The sequence below is a fragment of the Pongo abelii genome, chromosome 4 (genome assembly GCF_028885655.2).
Source record: "Pongo abelii isolate AG06213 chromosome 4, NHGRI_mPonAbe1-v2.0_pri, whole genome shotgun sequence".
NCBI lineage: Eukaryota > Metazoa > Chordata > Mammalia > Primates > Hominidae > Pongo > Pongo abelii.
In genome coordinates, this window is record NC_071989.2 from 153,884,716 (window position 1) to 153,896,252 (window position 11,537).

Sequence of the window (11,537 nt, forward strand, 5' to 3'; positions counted from 1 at the left end):
ACCCTTAAAATGGAAAACAGAAGAGATTGAGTCATTTTTACTTTAATATGAGTGACTTCTCAGATTTTTGTGTGGGAGCAATTGATAATGGATGTAGATAATGAGAGCTTTGTGTGTATAAATACGAGACAGAAAGTAGTACAAATCAGAGGACAAGGAAAGAATTGCTGGGAAGGATGAAAAGTCAATTTGACCTATTTTCAATCTGGCCTTAGGTTTACCCTTTCTTTTATCCCATTTTTAGCTAAGAGATTAGATATATAGATAATAAAGAGCAATATGTATATTTAGAATTGATTGGTTCAAATCTTTATTGCTTGTCGACTGTATACCCTCAGACAAGATATTTAACTTCTTCTTCTTCTTCTTTTTTTTTTTTTTTGAGATGGAGTCTCACTCTGTTGCCCAGGCTGGGGTGCAGTGGCATGATCTCTGCTCACTGCAAGCTCTGCCTCCCGGGTCCACACCATTCTCCTGCCTCAGCCTTCCAAGTAGCTGGGACTACAGGCACCCGCCACCACACCTGGCTAATTTTTTGTATATTTAGTAGAGATGGGGTTTCACCATGTTAGCCAGGATGGTCTCAATCTCCTGACCTTGTCATCTGCCCATCTAGTCCTACCAGGGTGCTGGGATTATAGGCGTGAGCCACCGTGCCCAGCCTTAACTTCTAATCTTTAGTTTTCTCATCTATTTAAGGAAAATGATCATTCCTATCCCACTGGAGGGTCTTGGAGATTTAGAGTGTATGCTTAATTATTGTTATTCTATAAAAGGCTTTCAATAAATAACAAGTCATTAAAAGATGGAGAAATATAGGTAAGATTAGTATCAGGTGGATTCAAAATTGGCCAAAGGAATGGATGCAAATGATATTAAAATTTAATTCTCATCAAATATTTATGTATCCTCCCACATTTTTAACTCCTTTATGGTTAGACTAAGGACATATGACTAGGTTCAACCACTGAACTGTGAGCAGAAATACATGGACTATGTATCCAGCATAAGTAAAAAATAAACTTTGGTATGGAAAGTCACTGAGATTTGGGAGGTTCATTTGTTACTGCAGCACAACGTAGTCTAACCTGACTAATACATTATGAATTATTGCCATTCTGGAGTGTAGTCTATAGTAGTATGCTTCAGGGATCTACCTACGGCCATGCCCAATGTAGCATTGTTATCAACGATTGGATGATCATTGCAGCTTATAGTACGTAAGCATGAAAAAAAGCTACGGAGAGCACTGATACAATAAAATGTCAAACTCCAGAAAAATCTCAGGAGACTGAAACATAATCCAAATTGATTATCACAAACCTTAATTTAAATAAATGTCAAGTCTTATACATAGCTCCAAATACAAAATTGGAGGACATGATGTAAGAGCAGTATGCATGGGGAATTCTGAAGGATATTACCATGTCAATCATTGTTCAGTAAGAGTACATATTGTTGACTACAAAAGCTGATTTAACTTTACATTAAAATGTGTCTTAAATCAAGCAGTACAAGTCCTATTCTTTTAAGCTGTCCAAAAATTGCATGAATTCAGAAACATCTAAGTCATTTAAAGTTAATGTATTTCAAATAGCATGCTGGAATTTGTCATTTTCTCTTCCAGTTTTACTCTCCATCTTTCCCTACCCTGCTCTGTGACCAAGGAAACTGATCTATTTATACTCTGGCTTCCGGTTGGCTTTGGCCATTGGGGCCACTGGCAGGAGATCAGGGCTGAAAGAGAAGAAAGAAGAGCATTAGTGCTCTGGTTTCCTCCCTGTGTAATCACTGTGAGTTGGCTGTGCCCACTGTCTACTGAAGGCAACACTCTCCATACGGTTACTCTCTCTGAGTTCAAGTGACTGTTGTTTCTAGTTGGCTCCTTAATCCTAGGGGAGGTGATGACTTTCCACTTCTACTAGCCCCAGGTTACTAGATTATCCCTTGGTAGTTCCTTAAAACTTGTCCAGGTCTTTGAAAATAGTAAACTCTCTCCAGTGACTGCTTTGACTGTACCTTCTGCTTCCTGCCAAACCCTTGAGTGATATAAATTAGACAAAATTTTATAGTAAATAGTAAAAAATAAATAAAAACAGTTTGATTTGAAATTTTATGTTGAAAAATGAAACTGAACATAAAATGATTGTTTAATTATGTGGAACTAAGTTTATTTTATGATTTCAGCTTTGTATCTTTTTTAAAATAAACAAAGAATAATTTTTTGTTTTTTATTTAATTTTACCGACATAATTTTATGACCTGCTATAGAAAATCCTTCATTTTGGTCTAACATTTCTTCACAATTATAAATCTTTGCAAAACATTTTTAATATTTTTTAGTTTTCAAAAGGATGTCTCCTAATCATTTTTTAACTCAAAGCATCCTATCTGAAGCAATATTGTGCTTCAGTTTCTTTAGTTTTAATTGATATGGCCCTGTCTAATCCTTTTACAATAGTTTACCATGTGATGGGGGGAGTTCTCCACTTTCATTTTTAATTAATTTTATAGAATTCTATATCTTTGGCATAATTTTCAGTTTAACTTTGTAATTAATTTGCATTGAGCAAGTAGTCACATTAACTATACCTAATCATATTATGACCATTGTGTTCCCCTGTGCAACTTCATAACAGGAAAGACTCTGATATGGGTACTGGACAAATGAAAATCACTGTCTACTGGTGACCCATTCTGGGCATGAAACTGTCATAGAGACAATAACAAGCAGAATGCAGCCAGAAGCCTACAGGGGCCTGAAGGTATTGCCAGCATTAAGGCTCTACATCTTAGCAGTTAAGATCCCACAGAGACCAAAGATAAACCAAAAGAAAACAGAGTCCAGCTAAGAGAACACTACTGCCACATGGCAGTAACTTGGTATGTATGGAAGTCCAGTGATGATGTAATACTCTAAGCCTGATTCAGAGATAAAAGTTACCAAAGGTTTTATACACATTAATATTACAACAGCTTCCCAAATTCTAACTTGTTCTGATCAACAGCACAACATACATTAAAAGAGGATTATGGGTAGAATTCTACCTTTTTGAGGGGCTTTACTTTAGGCTCTGTGGTCCAAAGAGGGCAAAGTCAAGTACCCCAGTGACCTCCAAAGGCCTGTGTCACATATTAAAGATATTAAATCCACAGGTCTCATATATCAGATAGGAAACCATGCCCCTTCTGTACCTCTTCTAAAACACACGCTGAATTAAAGAGGGTCTTTAATTACCCCAAGCATGATGCCTCCAGATAGAGTTGAGAAAAGCCTAAGAGCTAATGCAGCAATTGAGCATCCCTTATGCAAATGTATAGTTATTTAAGGCCCTGGCACACTGAGGAAATAATATTAGAATAAGGGAAAGGTGGAACAACTATAATACCTCTCTTAGTGCCAATTTTGTTATGACAATAGAAAGTTAATTATTGATATTAGGACTCTGATACCACAAGATTAGGCCTTGACAAGCTTAATGTTTAAATATTTCTCAACACCAGGAAACAGAAATTTTTGCCTTAGAAAAAGGCAAGAAGTCTGTCTTCAAATATCTGCAGGTTTATCCCGTAGGAGGGAATTTGAATGAAACTCATTTCTTATAGGGGATAGTTAGCAAATGGTTCTTAATACTGTGTATTCATCTTCTACAGACCTTTTAATATGTCATCTCTTTAATACAGAGATATATGGATGTATTTGGACATGTGAAAGATGTATGGAATATCTTTTTAGATGTTACTTATCTGTTTTTCTCATTTATTTTATTAAACACTGCCAATTGATGTATCAAACTGGCAATTGGTTGGCATCTCGTTTGAGGTAATTAAAGCCTCTCTATGAATCAGCATGTGTATTAGAAGAGGTACAGAAGGTATGGTTTCCTGTCTGATATATGAAATCCATGGATTTAATATTTTTAATATTTGACATAGGCCAATAAGGGGGACTGGGGTACCTGACTTTGCCCTCTGGACCAAAGAGCCTAAAGTAAAGTCCCTCAAAAATGTAAAATTCTGCCCAAAATCCCCTTGTAATGTATGTTGTCCTATTGATCAGAACGGGTTAGAATTGGGAAAGCTATTGTAATAATAGTATATATAAATACATCACTGTATGTGCTTCTCAGAATTAATGTCTTCCACCTGTTCCCCCATAGTACTTTTCCTGGCTTTCCAGAGTCCTGGTCTCAGTCTACTTTATATTGAAATTAATAGTGTAGTTTTTCACCTTCTAATATTAGATGGCTAGCAGCATGCACATCAGAATCAGCAGAGAAGCTGCTTAAACCACAGATGCTCAGGCCCCACCCATCAAAGATTCTGATTTAGTTAGTCCAGACTGGAGACAAATTTTTATGTGTGTGCTCATTAGAGAGTAATCAGTCAGTATATCTGAAAGTCAATAATGATACAAATAAGGTATTCAAATTAAATGCGTAAGAGTTGAGAACCAGGCAATGAATTCCTTTGTGTGATATTATCCTAATAAACCCAGATCTTTCTCTCTGGTCATAGTCATGCTGAAGATGAGCAGTAGGAAGATACAGTAATTGAAAGCATTAACTCAGGAGTTAAGCGTCCTAATAGTGACTACCTCATAGACTTGTTGGAAGAACTCTATGAGTTAATGATAGATCTAAAGTGGATAGAACAGTGCCAAACAGTGAGTGAGTGCTGTGCTAGTTAGTATAATAGTAAATATTGTCCGAGAAAACTTTTGTTAGTGGCTGAATTAAATTTTAGCATTCAAAAGCTCCACAGGTGATTCTAACACAAAACTAGATCCCAGAGCCAGAGATGCAGGCAAACCCAGGCAGCCTTGAAGGTTTCAAACTTTTCCTTTTCCAAAGTCAGATATATTCCCCTCCAGTATTATGATACCATTTATAAATAAGATTTCTGACAATCTGACCATCATGAATTCAGCTTTAGTGACATCTATAATTATCCTTTGGAAATTTTCCCTGAGCTGAGACGTGTCAGAATGTGTGTGAGCAGATTCTGTCTCAGAGATTTTTCTTTCTGCTGCTGTTCCAAATAAGTTAGTCATTAAAGACATGGAGGAAAAAAAAAAGTCCTTGGAAGCTGAACAGTTTAACAGTTGGCAATGATTAATAAAATGAATGAGAAAAACAGATAAGAACATCTAAAAAGATACTCTCCATAGGAAATTCACTTTACTATAGAAACCAAAAGTATGAATACAAACATAAGCATACCAATTTGGCAAAATTAATATCTTGATATAAATGATAATAATTAATACCATTTTTCATTATGATTAATAAAAGCTCTTGAAAAATAGGTGGCTTTGTGACAATTTAAATGAACAATTATGCATTTAGTTTACTACTTGGAAACAGTGATCAAACTAACATGAATTTAAATCATGTGCTGGTAGCTAAAGTCAAATTAGAATATATATTACATGATATATAATGTATGTTTTTGTATGTCTATCTATTTACCTACATATCATATATCTATCTATAACTATGTAAAATGCTTGGATAAGGCAATAGATAAATAGTTTATCCACTAAGTAAGAATGTAAAATTTCCATTTTATTTTAATATTGGCTGGTAATTAAACCACTGAGTAGAAAATCCAAGAACACATTGTCCCTTGACAAGCTGGGACAAACATTTTGGTAACAAACAGATATAGGGCTTTTTCCAGGAAATGATAGTTTCCTGGCTAAGCAGGCCACTAAAATAATGAAGTCCAATACTTATTTCAGGGTAGGTATGTAAAATTGCTCACCCAGGCCTTCTTAACCCCAACCCACTCCCATTTAGCAAGCCACACTCAACCTAGAACAAGCATTTATGCCTCTACCATTACAACCTCACTCCTACCACCCACCCTGAATTCATCTGTCCATAAAAATGAAAAATTAATCTAGTACCAAATCTAAAGAAATACATGTTACCAGCACTAGATCAACATTCTCATTAGTCTCAACCAGGGTCACTGGTAAATTTGAAAGGTCTCCAATGACCCTTTGATGATACTATAATGCCCACCAGCATCTCCCAGGAGTATCTTCCCTGAAGTTTGTAAAACCCAAGAAGACCCTTTCCACATTAAAACATACTTCACAGTCCTTCTGGTTCAGTCCACTACCCCAGTGGTTACCATGACAATCCATAACTTAAAATAATCTGGAGAATCACTATTATAACAAAGAGTATTTGTCCTTAGGGACAGAACACAACACTAGCTCACCAGCACTGGAAGCCTCCATCTGCATCATGGAATTCCCAGTGCTCTAGCACCTGATATACCACATAGAGTTTTCTGGGCCCTTCACAAGTCCAGTCATAAAACGACAACACTGAAGGATTTCATAGTGGCTCTCCAGGAAATAGGGATATGGCAAACCATTCCAAGTCTACATATATGCTAATCCTAAAAAAAAGAATGAAAGGATTATAGACCTAAAGTATATTTCATATTTTTAAAAGAAAATGTAGGTCCATTTTACATTTTATGTTACATTAGCTAATATATATTTAGTACCCACCACGTATCAGAGACCGTGCAAAGTACTTTACATACATTTTATCATTTAGTCCTCAAGAAGGAAACAAGTTACCCTGCTGGTAGGTATGTCTGATGACAAAGCGCTGTTTCTTAAGGGGAATTCCTAGCAATTCATGGCCTTAATTGTGACCATCTCATCCTGAGCCATTTCTATTCTCAATCATTCTACCTCCTGACTTTACAGATTTTTTTTTTTTTGACTTACAGGTGGTATCAAACCAGCAGATATATTTCAACTGTCATGCCATATATGCTTTTTTTATTTTTAAGTTATTTATTTTTAAGTTATTGTATTTATTTGTTTTGTTTTGTTTTATATATATATTTTTATTATACTTTAAGTTCTAGGGTATATGTGCACAATGTGCAGGTTTGTTACATATGTATACATGTGCCATGTTGGTGTGCTGCACTCATTAACTCTTCATTTACATTAGGTATATCTCCTAAAGCTATCTCTCCCCACTCTCCCCATCCCACAACAGACCCCAGTGTGTGACGTTCCCCTTCCTGTGTCCAAGTGTTCTCATTGTTCAATTCCCACCTATGAGTGAGAACATGCAGTGTTTGGTTTTTTGTCCTTGCGATAGTTTGCTGAGAATGATGGTTTCCAGCTTCATCCATGTCCCTACAAAGGACATGAACTCATCACTTTTTATGGCTGCATAGTATTCCATGGTGTATATGTGTCACATTTTCTTAATCCAGTCTATCATTGTTGGACATTTGGCTTGGTTCCAAGTCTTAGCTATTGTGAATAGTGTTGCAATAAACATACGTGTGCATGTGTCCTTATAGCAGCATGATTTGTAGTCCTTTGGGTATATACCCAGTAACTGGACGGCTGGGTCAAATGGTATTTCTAGCTCTAGAACCTTGAGGAATCGCCACACTGTCTTCCACAATGGTTGAACTAGTTTACAGTCCCACCAACAGTGTAAAAGTGTTTCCTATTTCTCCACATCCTCTCCAGCACCTGCTGTTTCCTGACTTTTTAATGATTGCCATTCTAACTGGTGTGAGATGGTATCTCATTGTGGTTTTGATTTGCATTTCTCTGATGGCCAGTGATGATGAGCATTTTTTCATGTGTCTGTTGGCTGCATAAATGTCTTCTTTTGAGAAGTGTCTGTTCATATCCTTTGCCCACTTGATGATGGGGTTGTTTGTTTTTTTCTTGTAAATTTGTTTGAGTTCTTTGTAGATTCTGGATATTAGTCCTTTGTCAGATGAGTAGATTGCAAAAATTTTCTCCCATTCTGTTGGTTGCCTGCTCACTCTGATGGTAGTTTCTTTTGCTGTGCAGAAGCACTTTAGTTTAATGAGATCCCATTTGTCAATTTTGGCTTTTGTTGTCATTGCTTTTGGTGTTTTAGACATGAGTCCTTATTTTATTTTTAAGTTAATTTATTTTTAGTTGCAGACTTCTAAATCTTGGGACAGTTTTACCTACAGATGTGTATGTCCACCTTCTTTTAGAAAAGTAAGGTGTGGCAGCAATTTGCTGGGACTAAGTAGCAGCCCCTCTCTTCAAATGAAAAACAAGCTTTCAAGTTCACCATTAACATTATCTCCTTGGCCCCTTAGACTTTTGCGTTTTAGGTGCCCTGATTCAATATAACAGTTTGTTCTCTGAAAATACTATCTAGATATAGTCAGCTAATCTCCACAATCTACTAACCAATATATCATAATTTTGTATACTAGTAGTAAATCCTGAGCCATGTCTTTGCAGGCACAACAATTTGAGGCGTGTCAAAAGTAAAAAACAGAAGGGTCCTTTACCTAAGGATAAAATGTTTGTTTCCACCATCAGATATTCTGATTGAGGCATGTTTCACAAAGGAGTGGTCTTAGGAATAATATCACCTTGTATGAAAGAATAATGTAACTGCTCCCTTACTCAGAGTTCATAAGCCTTTTTAAGGTTAACAGATGCCATGATCCAGATGGAAACTTCCATTAAGCTTGATAACTCTAACCACACAATCTATTCCAAAGCAAAAAGGCAGCAACACCGAACTGATAGATGGAAGCAATGACCAGCCATAAGATTACTTGTGATAGGTAGGAATCTTGATAGTTAACTTCATCTGACAAGTAGTCAATTTCTTGAGATTCAGTGTTGTGTTTTTTCTTTAGGGACTGCAACCTCTGGCTCGATCAAAGCAGCTAATTACTGATAAACTCTTTACAGGGAATTAGAACTGACAGCTTAATTCTGTACTCAGTTCTGACATCTTTGGTATTGAGAAATTTCACAATGTCCCATCAGTAAATCTGCAAGACATCAGCTGAGGTGTCCCAAATAATTCCCCTAAGTATTTCACATGTAGGAATCTATCCTACAGATATATTCACATATATATTATGTCATTTATTGTGGAATTATTTGTGAATGAAAATAATGGAAACCTGCTAAATGTCTATTAATCACCCAAAGGGGAAAAGTTAAGTAAATTATAACACATCCAATCTATTACTAAACGTAAATTACATGAAGGGCAGGACATTTGTCTGTTTTCTTGATGATCCCCAGAGATTGGCTGACTTTTCGTCTAAAGGGCCAGATAGTAAATATTTTAGGATCTCTGTTTTAACTACTCGACTCTCCTTCTGTAGCAAAAAAGAAGCCATAGACAATACATAAACAAGAGAGCATGGCTGTGGTCCAATAAGACTTTCTCTACAAAAACATGTGACAGGCTAGATTTGACTCAGGGCTGTAGTTTGTCAAACTCATGCTAACAGGAATCATAAAACATCTACATTGCACCCATCAACAAATATCTTCAGGCCCATCTACTAAGTAATGGTAGCTAACATTTACCGAATACTTACTCTGTAACCTGCTAAGCCTGTCAGACACTAGTTAGAGCAATTTTTATAACAAAATGATGATGAGATGGGTTATTATTATTTTCATTTTCCAAATGAGGAAATGAGACATAAAGAGTTGCATAACTGCCCTTGCTTATGGAGCTGGGAAATGATAGAACAGGGATTCACCACCTCATTAAATCTACAGCCCATCTGTTACAAGCTGGGTCATGTGAAGATGCAGCCCTAAATCACTTAGCATGATACAAATGACAGTCAAATTATGAATAATTGCTCTTGCTTTATAGATAGGGAGACAGAAATACAAATGGAATTGCAAGATCTGCACAAGTCAGTTTTGAGTGACTAACAGGCCCTCTCCTCTTGATCCTGCTGCATTTCATTTTCACATCTTCCAATGAAGTCTCTGCCACTGTCAAGTCAAAACAGCAGCATGGAAAATTGTTTCTTGAGGGCATGTCTTTGTCTTCATTTAAAACAGTCCCAAATCCTCACACCTTTTGTGGCTGCTTGAGTGTCACCCTCACCTAATCCTAACCACGGAGGTAAATTTATAGTTCTTCTAGGGACACAATGACAATTACATTGTAGGGAGCAGTGATCATTAATCTATTAATCAAGGCTGCCAGCTCAGACTTACATGCCTTAGTAATAAATGGATAAAACACCTGAGAATTAACTGCTTAACAAAGTTGAGTTTGATAAGAAGCCAAATTGACAGGCTCCTCCCCCAACATCCAGGCTAATTTTTCACCAGCTATATGGAGGAAGCTATAAAAATCTCTCTCATAGATAACTGCCCATTAGCTGTACATTCAGAACAACTTCAGAGAGCTTCTCCTTACTGCTGCACTGCTATTTTCTTACAAACCTCCCACTCACAATAAACCATAACTGCCTTCAACTTCTGGAAATTAGCTGGCAGTCAAAACCAGATATTTCTTATACCAAAAGGGGAATAAATTAAGAAGTTCTCAGAGAAGCAATCAAGAGAATTTTAGAATCAACTCCTTTGTCCTTTGGCCTACTTCCCTGACTCCTTATGGGTTCTAGGTACATAAAATACTCGGTTGTCATAACTACTATTCTAATATAATTTATTAATAATGATGATATGGGTACCATAATTCCTCAATTCTAACACACACTTTTTTTTTTACATTCTACTTCTCATGTTTCACATTTCTTAAACCAGTATGCCTCTTGCCTATTGGTGTATATATTGAATATAGTGTGACTGCTTCTTCCTTTTTCCCTGAAAAACTTAATGATGCATATTAAATTTGTGGCATTTTAAAGTTAAGGAAATGCGTTAAAAACTGACATATGTAATACAATTCTGTGATTGCAATCAACATAATCCAACTTAGGCCATCCAAAAAGAGAAATCACTGGAGAATGATTCCCATAGAATTGCTGGGAAAGCTGGAGGAGCCAGCTCCACAATGGGACAACAAAGAAGGTAAAGGAACTGCTTCCCAGTCTCATGAAGGAGCTGATGTGGAATCAAAGGATCAATTCATTTGAGTCATCGTTGTTTAGTCTTTCTTTGTCATTCTGCTGAGGATTCAGTTCCAGAAGAAAGAGCCCATCTGACTGGCTTAGATCCAGTGTTTGCCCTGTAACTATGCCAGAGGGTGAGGAGGGGTCTGGAGGGAGAACCTTGCAATGGCCTCCAGAACATTTTTGACAACTGTAGTAGGAAGGCAGAAAGACCCTGATTCACAGCCCCTCCAAGATCACACATAACGGAAGATAAGCAATTCTTAAAAAGAAAATTATGGTATGATTAAGAAAGAAGAGGTTATGCTGGGTGGCTAGAGCTTGTCCAGGACTTGAATGCTGAGACCACTTTCTTACCACCTACAGTCTCCGGTTAGATGCTCTCCACAGCCCCATAGGACAAGAATGATAAGCACTATTATCTTCATTTTTCACAAGAGGAAACACAGCCCCAGAAAGGCTAAGTGACCTAGTTTATCAGTTGGTATGTAACAGAGCAGGACTGAAATCCAGCCTTCTGACTCACAGTTTATACTCATTACATTAAAGATGAATACAGGAGGAGAAAGCTTTCCTATTATAATCCTAAGGCCTAGGAGAAAAATAAATCTTTATCCACAAATTAGCTTGAGGAATAGCCCCCA